A 13,562-nucleotide genomic window follows, 5' to 3' on the forward strand; every position below is an offset into this window, starting at 1 on the left:
GTGACTCAGTGGGACTGTGGGTCATCGTCCATGGATTGGGAGTGTTTTCTTGTTGGGGAAGGAGGGAGAAAAAGGATATTGGTGACCAGACTGTAGCTGAGACATTGAATGCTCACTGAATATCCTTGTGTTCTTTTTAGCTGCCCGCCAGTTGGGCATGGTCAGAGGGTAAGTTCTAGGCAATAGATCATGAATGAAAATGACATGTGTCACGTCTGGCCTGAGGCATTGAAAAGCCCATGTGAAACAGGAGGGAAGGGGGCAGGGCACAACCTTTAAAAGAATGACATAGCCATAGTACATGATGAAGATAGTGAGAACCAACTAGGTCCGAGAAGGTGGAAGATTTGACTTCCAGTGGACCTTGAGCCTCATTATACGCTCATTGTAATATATTAGCATAAGCTAAGTGACACACCCACCAGTGCCATGACAGTTCTGAGGCCAACCATAAAAGGCCAAAAAGTGGGTGGTGGCCCAATTCCTGGGAATCCCTGCCCCTTCCCCCAAATAATTGGAATAATCCTGCCACTCATTAGCCTACGAAATTACCCAGCCCATAAAAATTAACCACGCTATATTTTGAAGCCTCTTGCCTTTTGCCTCTTGCCTTCCAAAATGGCCCACCCTCTGTCTGTGGAGTGTTTCTCTCTAAATAAATCTGATTCTCATCTATCACTTTGTCTCTGAATTCCTTCGCGATGAGGAAAGAACCTTGAATTCACTGGGAACCCATGTATAAATCTCTATGCCCTCTTTTTTTTAAATTTTTTTAACATCTTTATTGGAGTATAATTGCTTTACAGTGGTGTGTTATTTTCTGCTGTATAACAAGGTGAATCAGCTATATGTATACATATATCCCCATATCCCTTCCCTCTTGCGTCTCCCTCCCACCCTCCCTATCCCACCCCTCTAGGTGGTCACAAAGCACCAAGCTGATCTCCCTGTGCTATGCGGCTGCTTCCCACTATCTGTTTTACATTTGGTAGTGTATATATGTCAATGCTACTCTCTCACTTCGTCCCAGCTTCCCCTTATCCCCCACCCCCATGTCCTCAAGTCCATTCTCTACGGTTGTGTCTTTATTCCTGTCCTGCCCTTAGATTCATCAGAACCATTTTTCTTAGATTACATATATATGTGTCTGTCAGCATACGGTATTTGTTTTTCTCTTTCTGACTTACTTCATTCTGTATATAACTCAGCAGTCCCACTCCTGGGCATATACCTTGAGAAAACCATAATTCAAAAAGAGTCATGTACCACAATGTTCATTGCAGCTCTATTTACAATAGCCAGGACATGGAAGCAACCTGAGCGTCCATCGACGGATGAATGGATAAAGATGTGGCACACCTGTGCCCTCTGGTCCTCTGTTCTGGAACTCTGCACACGTCATGTTGAGATGGTGGAGACGAAGGAGACAGCCAGGGTCCCCCCCCAAGTCACCACTTGGAAAGTACTGCCTGGAGAGGGGCCTGAGTTGCATCAGATTTTGTGTTGATGAGAAATAAACTTCCACTGCGGTTAAGATACTGAAAGTTGAGGATTGATTTTGCTATTGCAGCTGAAACTGCTATTCTTTAAAAAAATTTCTTTTTATTAAGGTACCGTTGATGTACAACATTAGTTTCAGGTGCACAACATAAGGATTAAATATTTGCATATATTGTGAAATGATCACCACAAGTGAAATGATCACCACAATAAGTCTAGTTAACATCCAACATCAGACCTAGTTACAGAATTGTTTTTCTTGTGTTGAGAACTTTTGAAATCTAGTCTTCGTAACTTTCAAATGTGCAATGCAGTGTTATTAACCTTAACCACCACGCCATACATTACATCCCCATGACTTATTTATAACTAGAATTTATACCTTTTGACTCCCTTCACTCATTTTGCTCCTCCTCCCTGCGCCGCCCTGGCTGCCCACCTCTAGCAACCACTAATCTGTTCTCTGTAACTACGAGCTTGGGGGTTCTTTTGCGTTGTTGCTGTTTTTTCAGGCTCCACATATAAGTGAAATCATACACTATTTGTCTTTCTCTGTCTGACTTATTTCACTTAGCATAATGCCCTCAAGGACCATCCATGTTGTCACAGATGGCAAGATTTCATTCTTTTTCATGGCTGAATAATATTCCATTGTGTGTATGTATCTATATATATATATATCTATATATATCTCTCAATGAAATTAAATACATATGTGTGTAATATAATATATATAAAAACATAGCATTTTCTTTTCCTTATCCATTCATCCATCGATGGGCACTTAGGTTGTTTCCATATCTTGGCTATTGTGAATAATGCTGCAGTGAACATAAGGGTGCACATATCTTTTCAAATTAGTGTTTCTGTTTTCTTTGGGTAAATATCCAGGAGTGGAATTGCTGGATCATATGGTAGTTCTACTTTTGATTTTTTGAGGAATCTCCATACTGTTTTCCACAGTGGCTCTACCAATTTACATTCTCACACACAGTGCACAAGTGTTCCCTTTTCTCCATATTCTCACCAACACTTGTCACTTCTTGCCGTTTTGATACTAGCCATGCTAACAGGTGTGAGGTGATATCGTGTTGTGGTTTTGATTTGCATTTCCCTGATGATTAGTGATGTTGAGCACCTTTTCATATACTGAAACTGCTATTCTGTCTGATATAATATACATCACACCTACATAATATTGATAATTTAAATAAAATTGAGTTTATGCTTGTATTTAATTATCATTCAATTATACAATTTTATATTTATATAATTAATAGCTTTCCATACTATGTAAAATAATCTTTGAAACATGGCTTTTAATAACTTCCTAATATTTCATTGTATTATTTCATTGCTAATGCGCAACGCTTAGGAAAGTATGGTGAGAAAGACAAGCTTCTGCATTGCGTGTAAAGGGGTAACTTTGTGCAATCTTTCTGAAATGCAATTTAACAACATGTTTATCTCCTGTGATCCATTAATTCTGTATCTGGAAACTTATCATCGGGAAATAATAAGAGAGGTGGACGAAAACGGATAAACAAAGATTTTTGTTTTAGCTTTATAATATCAAAGTTGGAAATAATCTAAACATTCAACAGTAACCAAAGAGTTACATAAATGACAGTGCCTCTCCAGGCGTTGCCTGTTTGTTGATGTGGCTTGTTTAGCATCAGATGCTTCCAGCTTGAGGCACAGAACATAGATCTGATCTAATAACTGGCAGGTTGGATGCTGCTGCCTTTCACATTGTACCTATTCATTCTCTGCTGACTGCCTTGGATCAGGGATGGGGCTGGCCAAGGCTTGTCTCCTTTTCATTTCTTTGGCAACTGATGACTTCTGGCTGCAAAGATTCTTCAGATGGTCTCTTGGACATCAAACAACGACAGCCCAACATTTGGTTACATAAAGTGCAAATGAATCATGAACACGTGGATTATATTTCCGTTCAAATACACAGGGATTTCAATTTATGGGAAATGGGCTGTGGGCTGCACAGATTAGCACTAGGTTTGGGAAATTGGTCAAATCCCTGACCAGATCCTCAGTTTAGTAGTTATGTCCATCTGTTCCTCCCACCAACTCCCCTCCTTAGCACCCTAGAAAGGACAGCTGTTTGGTTCCAGGGGATGCTAAAAGCTAGTCTTTCCTCCAAGAAAGATGGGAGGCCAACTTAATTTGCCAAAGGTTCCTGAAGTTTATTTCTTTTGTCCCAAAGCCAGCGAAGACTAAACAAAATACAAAATGGACCCTCCTTTCCCCTTGGCTTCTGTGTTGGAACTTTCTTAATTTTTATTTCTCTCTTTAGTTTCTTCTCGGCCTTGATGTTGCATGTCTCTTCCATTGCTGATCCCTTAAATGTTGGAGTTTCCCAAGGCTTCCTCCTGAGCCCATTGTTCTTATTGTATTTTCTAGGTTATTTTAAACCTGAATCCTTGGCTTTGACTACTTTCTCTACACCTATGATGCTCGGATTTCTATCCCCAGCCCAGATCTCTCTCCTGACCCTTGATTCCTGCATCCGTAATGCCCACCAGGCATCTCTACTCTCTGTAGCCAACAGATGTCCAAATTGCACTCATCCTTTTCCCCCTCATTCCAGCCATTCTCTCTGTCTTCACTCTTTTAGTAACCGGAAGTGCCATTCAATCACCAATGCCGTGATTTGATTAGTGCAGAAAACTTTTGAGTCCTCACTGTATGTCAGCCACTGAGTTAGATAAGGGGACGCAAAGATGATTAAGACCTAGTTCTTGCCCTCAACCTACTCATAACCTCGTGGAGTAGGTGGACATATAAACAAATAATTATAGGACACTGGAAAGCACAGCGTTAGAAATATGCAGAGGCTCTTCCACAGCATGGGAAAGAGGCACCATCACATTGATGCCTGAGCTGAGAATCAAAGGGTGAGTTAGGTGAAGTCGGAGAAGGGGAGAAACAGCAGGGTGGGAGCAGACAACGAGCGCAGTTTCAGTACCGTTGGAGTTTGGTGTCTGATGCAGGTAAGGGCTTGGCTGAGGCTGCAGAGATGCACAGGGGCCAGATAATGGAGGTCTTACATCTCTTGTTCTTAGGTTTGGATTTTATCAGCTAGTTTATGTGGAATCTCAGAGGAGTGTTTTTTTTTTTAATTTTTTTTTTACATTGGAGTATAGTTGATTAACAATCTTTCAGGTGTACAACAAAGTGATTCAGTTATATATATACATGTATCTATTCTTTTCCAAATTCTTTTCCCAATTAGGTTGTTAACAGAATATTGAGGAGAGTTCCCTGTGCTATACAGTAGGTCCTTGTTGGTTATCTATTTTATATATAGCAGTGTGCGCATGTCAATTCCAAACTCCCTATCTGTCCCACCCCCGCACCCTTGCCCCCTGGTAACCATAAGTTCGTTCTCAGAGGAGCATTAAGTAGAGAGTATAACAGTTTGATTTCTGCGGCTGTGGGAGAGTATGACAGAGGAAGGTGGAGAAGTTGAGACGCCAGAAGTATCCTGGCTACATGTATGAGAGTCCAATCCAGGGAGCATTTGAGAGATGTTTGGAATGTACACTGGCAGGACTTGAATTGAGAGTAGAGATAAGGAAAAGGAGTCAGGGACGGCTTGTAGATCTGGCTTGGGTGATGGGGAATCTGCTAATGGTGCCAAGAGAGAAAACACAGACGGTTTCACAAACATTCTCCATATGCTGGATCATAATTCCTGAACCTCTCCTGTTTCATGTCTCCGTACCACGGTGTGTGCCGGTTCCGCTGGGGCAGACGGGCTCAGCGTCCTGACTCACCTGAACTCACCTGATGAGAGTGAGCTCATCGGTCCAGAGCGTCTCCAACCTGGCTCTGCGTGGTCTGTGCCCTATTCTGTGCCCCCACGTCTCCCAGGACTAGGCTTTATCCCCGAACCCACCCCACGGCAGTGTACCTGTCTCGGTCCCCGCCATCACTCTCCATCAGACGGCCCCTGGGGACGGCAGCTCGGCACCCATCCAGTGGCTGCTTGCCGGATGCTGACTGCATCTTGGGAAGATATGAAAGCCGCTCTTTCTGGTTATCAGATTAAAACTCAACGCATCGGCAAGATGAAAACAGCATGGAGGGCATCTGAGCTTTGATTTTATGACTGTTGTTCTGGCGTGGGCTCAGGGAGGTTTGCAGCATGGTGGTGACCATCTGATGGTGTGACCTGGGGCTGTAGCGACTTCTTTGGGCCCTATCTGCCTATTTGGTGAATAGGAAGTTTCACCTGTGCAAGTGGTTGGCCGACCCTTTGGAGGCAGAGTCCACTGACCATGGGGTGTGGGCTCAGGCCGTTCAGAGACCCACGTGGGAGGAGAAGGGCTGGTGGAAACGAGGAGCAGCTGTATGGACAGCACGATGGCAACAAGAGGCCACAGAGAGGGGAGCCCAGATACGGGCCCTTCCCTTGGTTCCTTAGCTGCAAATGGAATCCTCGCAGAGGACGAGGACAGCAAATGATTACGGTGTTGAGGACACAGGGTGCGGTGGTCAGGCTAGAGCAGTGGAAGGAAGAGGACAGGGGACAAGTGGCCCTAGCGGAGCAGTGTGCTGTGCCCACCGCAGACAGCGCAGGCCTGGAGATAGCCACCAAGAGGCAGGGGGACCGATGGCCTCCCTGGTAGTTCTCCTGCCTGTGTGGCCCGTGTAGGGGGAAGGCGCTGTGAAGTGGCCTGAGAGGAGTTGGGAGGGCACCTTGGAGGGACTGAGACTGCCTTTGAGGTGACACTTAATGCCACCTCCTCCATGAAGTCTAGTCTAGTGTGTTGTTACCACTGGGGCTCCTGTCCCCCCTTGAGCTCACTGCAGACCCTTAAGCCAGTCCAGCCTGCCCCCGCACTGTGTCCTCAGCTCCCGGTGTCCTCCCACTCTGCCCTTTGGACACTGGCCTGGGGTCTGGTCTTGGCAACTTGGCTCTTGGGCTTCGCTTGAGAGTAAGCTCTGGCCTTTGGTGCCAACTCTCTGTACTTCAGACTGCCTCGGAGGGGACACCTGGCCTTGGGTAGAGGCTGGGGCTCTTTTGGGTTGGCGTCCATCCAAGCACATCCAGTTCCCCCTGGAGAGGTGGGATTCAGACAGTGGTCCTTTGTCTCCCTGGCTTAGCGCTCTGTCAGCCTCCGTCTCAGCATCCCCACTGAGCCGCGGCCTCCCCCAGGTCTCCCCAGCTGGACCACTGAGTAATTTCTCCACTGCAAGTCTAAACTTGCTCGACCTTCCAAATGGTGGGCTTATTACCTATCCACCCCCTCAAGGGAGAGCAAAGACATGACACCCCTGGGCTTACCATGGGGCTTTCATGTTGGTTCTGGTTTCCAAGTCATTCCTATGTCCCCCTCCTCCCCACTCACTGGGTCCCCTATTGCTTCCTGCATCCCTGTCTGGGCTGGTACTGGAGTGACTGTCCTTCTTGCTCCCTGTGCTACAGCAGACCGCCTGGCTGAAGCTCACTGGTCAGTCAGCCAGCCAGAGAGTGGCCGCTAGTATCTGCGGATAACTTGTTAGTTTCTTCCCTACCTTCTCGTCTAGGTTGGAGGAGATAATCAAGCTTTGATGAAGCATTCTGCAATGTGATGCTGACCACGCCTGCCTGAAGGACCTACTGTACAGCACAGGGAACTCTGCTCAATATTCTGTAACAACCTCAATGGGAAAAGAATTTGAAAAAGAATAGATACATGTATACGTATAACTGAATCCCTTTGTTGTACACCTGAAACGATCACAACATTGTTAATCAACTATACTCCAATATAAAATAAAAAGTTAAAAAGAGAAAAAGAGCTTTAACAAACAGAAAAGGGAAAAAAAGACAGGTCACAAATGTAACGTGACTAGTACAGTGCCTGACACAGAGTGAAGACTCAGGAAGTGGTCACTGTCATCGTCACCACCATCACCATCCTCACCATCATCATCTCTGTCATCACCACCATCCTCCTCCTCCTCCTCGTTGTTCATTACAATTACTTGCATATAATCTCTCCATTTCCCACTGTCCAGGCCCAGTCTAGGTGATCATACCATCATATGGAACTCAATCAGGGCAGCTGGCAGCCAGTGTCTTGAAGTGAAGGGTCTGCTCCCAGAGCAGAGTAAGCATGCTTTATACCCAGAGAGAGAGAGAAGACAAGCTGTAGTCCAGAGAGTGAAGCCAGGGGCCCTGAAGCTTGGGGGTCACTGAGTTCAGTCCATCCATGGTCAGTCTTGAGTTGGGGAGGGATTACAAAGAAAGAGCAGGACGGGAGCCACAGGGGGCAGAGCTTGTGGGGAGGGAGACAGGAGCAGGAGCAGGCGGAGGGTGGCCTCGTGAATGCTGGTGCCCCCTGAGATGATGATCATGTCCCACCAAGAGGTGGCTTGGGTCAGACCCGTGAGGACGGAAGAGGATGTTGCTGGAGAGCAGGCATTTGAGTCACCTGTGCTGGTACCCCTGCAGCCTGGTGTCTGGATCAGCACAGGTGCTTTGGAAATCCTGGCTGCCTTGAACTGACTACCTGATGCCAGGTATCATTGTGAGTTTCTTCCCTGTGGCCTGTGCTTGTTTCTCAGTTGCTCTTGGGGGACTCATGTAGAGTCAACTTAATATTTGTGGAATTTTGTGTATCGGCTGTGGGTAAACATTGATACATATGTATGTGTGCGTGTGTATACGTAACACACACACACACACTGCAAAACCTTTGCAATAAGATAGGAAAAGTCTTCCAGAATAAAGCCTTTATACCTCTGGGTCTGCAGAAAATATTTTATGATAAATTAAAAATATAAGACGAGATAAGATATTTACAGATGTGCTTTCACAAGGACCAAGTGTGTGAAAGATTGCCAAAGCAAGTTCTATCCATCTCTGTGATTGCTGGGATGTCTCCCTGCTTGGGGAGCTCCCGTGGACAAAGGAAACTGACCAGGGCATCAATGGGCTTCTCTAGATCATCTTAGTGTGCAGTAGACTGGTCACTAGGGGGTGGTTGAATGGGATTCTGGGGGCAGAGGAGTGGTGGGCATGGGTGGCCTGAGGACTCTCAAATTTCTGTGATCCTCTGTCCTTGAGCCAGTCCTTTCTGCTCTAGGTCTCAGTATCTCCACGTGTGTGATGAGGGGGTTTCTTTAGGACTGCTGTTTTCCAGATGTGCTCATCAGAGCTCTAGCAGGCTGCTGAAGAGCAGCAAAGGGGGAGGCTGGGGGCCAGGATCACCCTGCTTTCAACCAGAACAACTGGTGTTGCTCTGGTCTGAAAACAAATATCGTTTTATCTACTGATGTTCCATGTAAGATGTTTGAAAAAAAGGATCTGGTCCTCCTAAAATGTGGATTAGCTCATCCCCAAGCCCTTCCACCTCCGACTTTCATGGTTCCATGACTATCCCACCCAAGGCTTGGAGTGGGTACTAAAGATCACTGCCTTCCCATCTGGGGACATGAGGGATTGGCCCTATTTGCTGATGCAGTTATTTATTTAGTTCTTGATTGAGAAACTGTAATAGGTGTATTTCTTTTTTAAAATATTTTACTGAAGTATAGGTGATTTGCAATGTTGTGTTAATTTCTGCTGTACAGCAAAGCAATTCAGTTATACATATATATGTGTGTGTATATATATATTCTTTTCCATTATGGTTTATCACAGGATATTGAATATAGTTCCCTGTGCTATACAGTAGGACCTTGTTTTTTATCCATCCTATATATACTAGTTTGCATCTGCTAATCTCAAACTCCCAATCCTCCCCTCTCCCACCTCTTCTCCCCCTTGGTAACCACAGGTCTGTTCTCTATGTCTGTGAGTCTGTTTGTTTCTCGTAGATATGTTCATTTGTGTCATGTTTTAGATTCCACATATAAGTGATATCATATGGTATTTGTCTTTCTCTTTCTGACTTACTTCACTTAGTACGATAAACTCTAGGTCCATCCATGTTGCTGCAAATGGCATGATTTCATTCTTCTTTATGGCTGAGTAATACTCCACTGTATATGTATATACCACATCTTCTTTATCCATGTAGTAGGCACATTTCTGGCCTTTACATGAGAATACCGGACACCTCACCTCCATTGTTTCTTAGTTCTGTGACCCCAGGCAAGCCTCTCAACTTCTCTGAGCATCCATTTCCACCTCTGTAAAAGGTGGGGGAACAATGAAGATTAAAGGAACGATAGGGTAGTTCTTTCCAATCTGAGAATGAGTGTGGACTCTCATTGTTAGGGGCTTAATAGTTAAGCAGGCTCTGTGGTTTCCAGCTCTGTCACAGGTGACCTGATGGAATTTCAGCACTTTTTTCCTGAAATTTTTGATCACCCAATCTCCCAGTTTAGTCTGTATGTTTGCTCTTCTTTGAATGTTGTAGGAGGTTCAGTTTACCCTTAAAATGAATGTTTAAAAATTATAAAGCATTGTAAATATCAGAAATTGTCACAATAAGCCATCTCTATAATTTTCTGAGTGCAAAAGTAAAATTTAAAGGCAGTAAGCGTTTTAAAGTGAATGGGTTGGTTGAACAAGAAAATTGATTTTTAGGTGCATTTACCATCCACAGGGATAAAGGCATTTGGGTTAATGATTACACATGAGATTGAAAAATAGTTTACTGGCTTTCACTGAGCCACCCCAAGCTCCCCTGGGGTCACTGTCATGCAGGCTGTCACACGTCCCTCCATGCAGTGTGGCAGTCCCATCTGTGGGCACGTGTGGAGACAGTGCTGACCTCATCTGAGGACAGAACAGGCCACTTGCTGCTCTGGCCCTGGTGGAGAATGAAGAGGCAAAGCCTCAGAGGTTTGTGACCTTGGGGTGATGCCGGCAGACAATGGCTCAGCTCGTCCTTCGGTGTCAAATGTGACTTGACAATATCAGCAGGGAACCCAGATGCCCAGGCAAAGGGGAACGGGAGGATGAGGGCTGTGGAAGTTGGTCCCTGGGCTGCTGCAGGCCACCAATCCATTATGTAATAGGGCTTGGGGGAGCTGGACTTGGTTTGGGCTGTTCCCCTTTGGGAAGGGGCCCATGCTGGAACCTGGTGGTGGCAGTAGTGTGTGGCTTGGAAGAATGGAGCAGGGACAGGCCACAGGCCAGTCTTCAAGCTAAAGTCCCCTAAATTTGATGGAACATACAGTCAAGGGTAGGCTCCAGGTCCAGCAGGGAGTGGACAGGCCAGTCAACAGAAGCAAGAGGAAGGCTTGACAGACCCGGCCAATACATGGGGTCTGGGAAGACCCAGGGCTCATCCAGGCATAGCAGATCCTGCATCCACAGCAGTGAGCGTCCTCGTGGGCTCACCAGCCCAGCTCTCTGAGTCTCCGACAGCCTGGCTGCCTGGTCAGAATTGGCTCAGGACGGGGTAGGGCTCACTTTGTAACTGGAGGTGTCTTTGTCTATAACCCTGAGGGGCTGGGGGACACAGGGACCAGCCAGGGAAGGCGACCCTATCCTCTGAAGTAAGCGTGATCCAGAGGGCTTATTAAAAGTGTGTGTGTGTTAGGCTTCCCTGGTGGCGCAGTGGTTGAGAGTCTGCCTGCCAATGCAGGGGACATGGGTTCGAGCCCTGGTCTGGGAAGATCCCACATGCCGCAGAGCAACTAGGCCCATGAGCCACAACTACTGAGCCTGCGCGCCTGGAGCCTGTGCTCCACAACAAGAGAGGCCGCGATGGTGAGAGGCCCGCGCACCGCGATGAAGAGTGGCCCCCACTTGCCACAACTAGAGAAAGCCCTCGCACAGAAACGAAGACCCAATGCAGCCAAAAATAAATAAATAAATAAAATTAAAAAAAAAAAAAGTGTGTGTGTGTGTGGCGGAGGTGGAGGGCAAAGGGCAAAGGGCAAATGCCTAGGGTCCTAGTACGGGGTCACTGCAAGTAGAGGCAGAGGCAGAGACCAAGAGGAGGACAGAGAGCTGGAACGTGGGGGTGCGGTGCCATCTCTCCCCAGATGATTTGACCAGTAGGAGATAGGACCCTCCCATTCTTTGTTGCAGACCCTGGGCAACAAAAAGATATCCTCTCAGTCACCTTATGCAGGGGAAGGATACCAAGGACAAGGCTTTATTTATGGGAAGAGGCCCCCATGAATGTGAGACCCCTCCATTATATTCCCTTATACTTTGCAGTTATATCTGCCTTATATATTGTGCCATTCGACCCCCTCTTCATTCACTTGGGTTGGGGGTATCTTCTGAGAGTAAGGAGCTGTAAATATATATATGTGTGTGTATATATATATATATATATATATGTTCACAAACCTGTTCCTTTTGGAAAAATAAATTAGAAAAGAAATGAAAAGCACTCATAATTGTTCTCACTAGCCAGAGATAACCTCTATTTACATCTTGGCATCTACTAATAGACTATTTTCAGACAAAAGTCATGTATAAACATGCAGTCTTCCTTATTTCTCTGTTGTTGAACTTAACTCTTAACCCTCCATGTCTGTGGATGATAGAAGATTGATTTTGCCAATCCAAAGTAAATTTAGTCGTTCCTGGTTTACTCCTGATTTTACTCAGGTCTCCTCTGGGTACCTACTCAGCCAGTTGAGGGTCTCCCTGACTGGTTTCTACGTGATACGGTGGCGCTGGGGAAGGTGCACATGGTCCTTGGTCCCCTCGCTGAGACATTCACGGTAGAGGGAACCGGCCAACCTCTCCTTTGTGCGAGAGGTTCCATCCCCACCATGTTGGCTGCCGAGGTATCTGGTTCTCTCATCACAAAGGTCACTCTGCTTCCTCCACACCCAACTGTCCAGAGCTCCTGGGTCAGCTGGGGCATTCAGGCATTCTGGGTACCTCTTCAAGGCACAGGGAACTTTCAGCTACACTCTCTCTTACCCAACCCTCCACCCTCCCATGGGAGACTCAGGGCACTGTCCCAGGATTTTGGTCTAACTCTCCCAGGTGGACATTTCCACTCAGAGTTGGCTCAGGACAGTCGAAGGAGGCTCTTTCCTCCCAGTATTTCAGGTAGAAAGTGGGACACAGGTCTCTGTGCTAGGTCTTGGCCCCAGTTTGTACTACCTGTGTGTCTCAGTGCCAGCCAGGAAGGGGCAGAAATGAGGGGCTCCTTCTCAGGCCCCAACCTGCAGTCTTTGAAACTCATCCTTTCTTCAGTTGGGCAGACTTTCATCATCTTTTAAATAAGAAAATAGCTTCTCTTATGTCTTCATACGTTTTCCCCAAATCTGTGGGTTTATGGTATAAATTTTGTGCTTTGTATCCTCCAGGCTTTGCTCTTTGTAACCAAAGCCAAGCTTCTGGCATTGAAGAAACAAACAAAATAAAAACAAATCCAAATGTGTTAGGTCCTATTGCTGCTGTAACCAATCACCACAAAATTAGGAACTTAAAACAATACAAAGTAGCTTATGTAGTTCTGGAGGTCAAAAGTCCAAAATGGGTCTCCCTGAGCTAAAATCAGAAGTGTTGGCAGAGGGCTTCCCTGGTGGCGCAGTGGTTAAGAGTCTGCCTGCCAGTGCAGGGGACCCGGGTTCGAGCCCTGGTCTGGGAGGATCCCACATGCCGTGGAGCAACTGGGCCCGTGAGCCACAACTACTGAGAACGTGTGCTGCAACTACTGAAGTCTGCATGCCTGTGTTCCGCAACAAGAGAAGCCACAGTAATGAGAAGCCCGCGCACCGCAACGAAGAGTAGCCCCTGCTCTCCACAGCTAGAGAAAGCCTGCGCACAGCAACGAAGACCCAACCCAGCCAAAAATAAATAAAATAAATAAATTAAAAAAAAAAAGTGTTGGCAGAGTTAACATTCCTTTCTGGAGACTGGAGGGGAGAATCCTTTCCCTTGCCTTTTCTAGCTTCTGGAGGCCTCCTACATCCTTGGCTTGTAGCCCCCTTCTCCATCATCAAAGACAGCAGTGTAGCTTCTTCAAGACTGTCTCTAACTCTGACCTCCTCCTCTGCCTCCCTCTCCCACTTTTAAGGACCCTTGTGATTTTATTGGGCCCACCTGGACAATCCGGGATAATCCCTTTATTTTAAACTCATCTGATTAGTAACCTTAATTCCATCGGCAACCTTAATTCCCC

The sequence above is a fragment of the Balaenoptera musculus genome, chromosome 2, assembly GCF_009873245.2.
Source record: "Balaenoptera musculus isolate JJ_BM4_2016_0621 chromosome 2, mBalMus1.pri.v3, whole genome shotgun sequence".
Taxonomy (NCBI): Eukaryota; Metazoa; Chordata; class Mammalia; order Artiodactyla; family Balaenopteridae; genus Balaenoptera; species Balaenoptera musculus.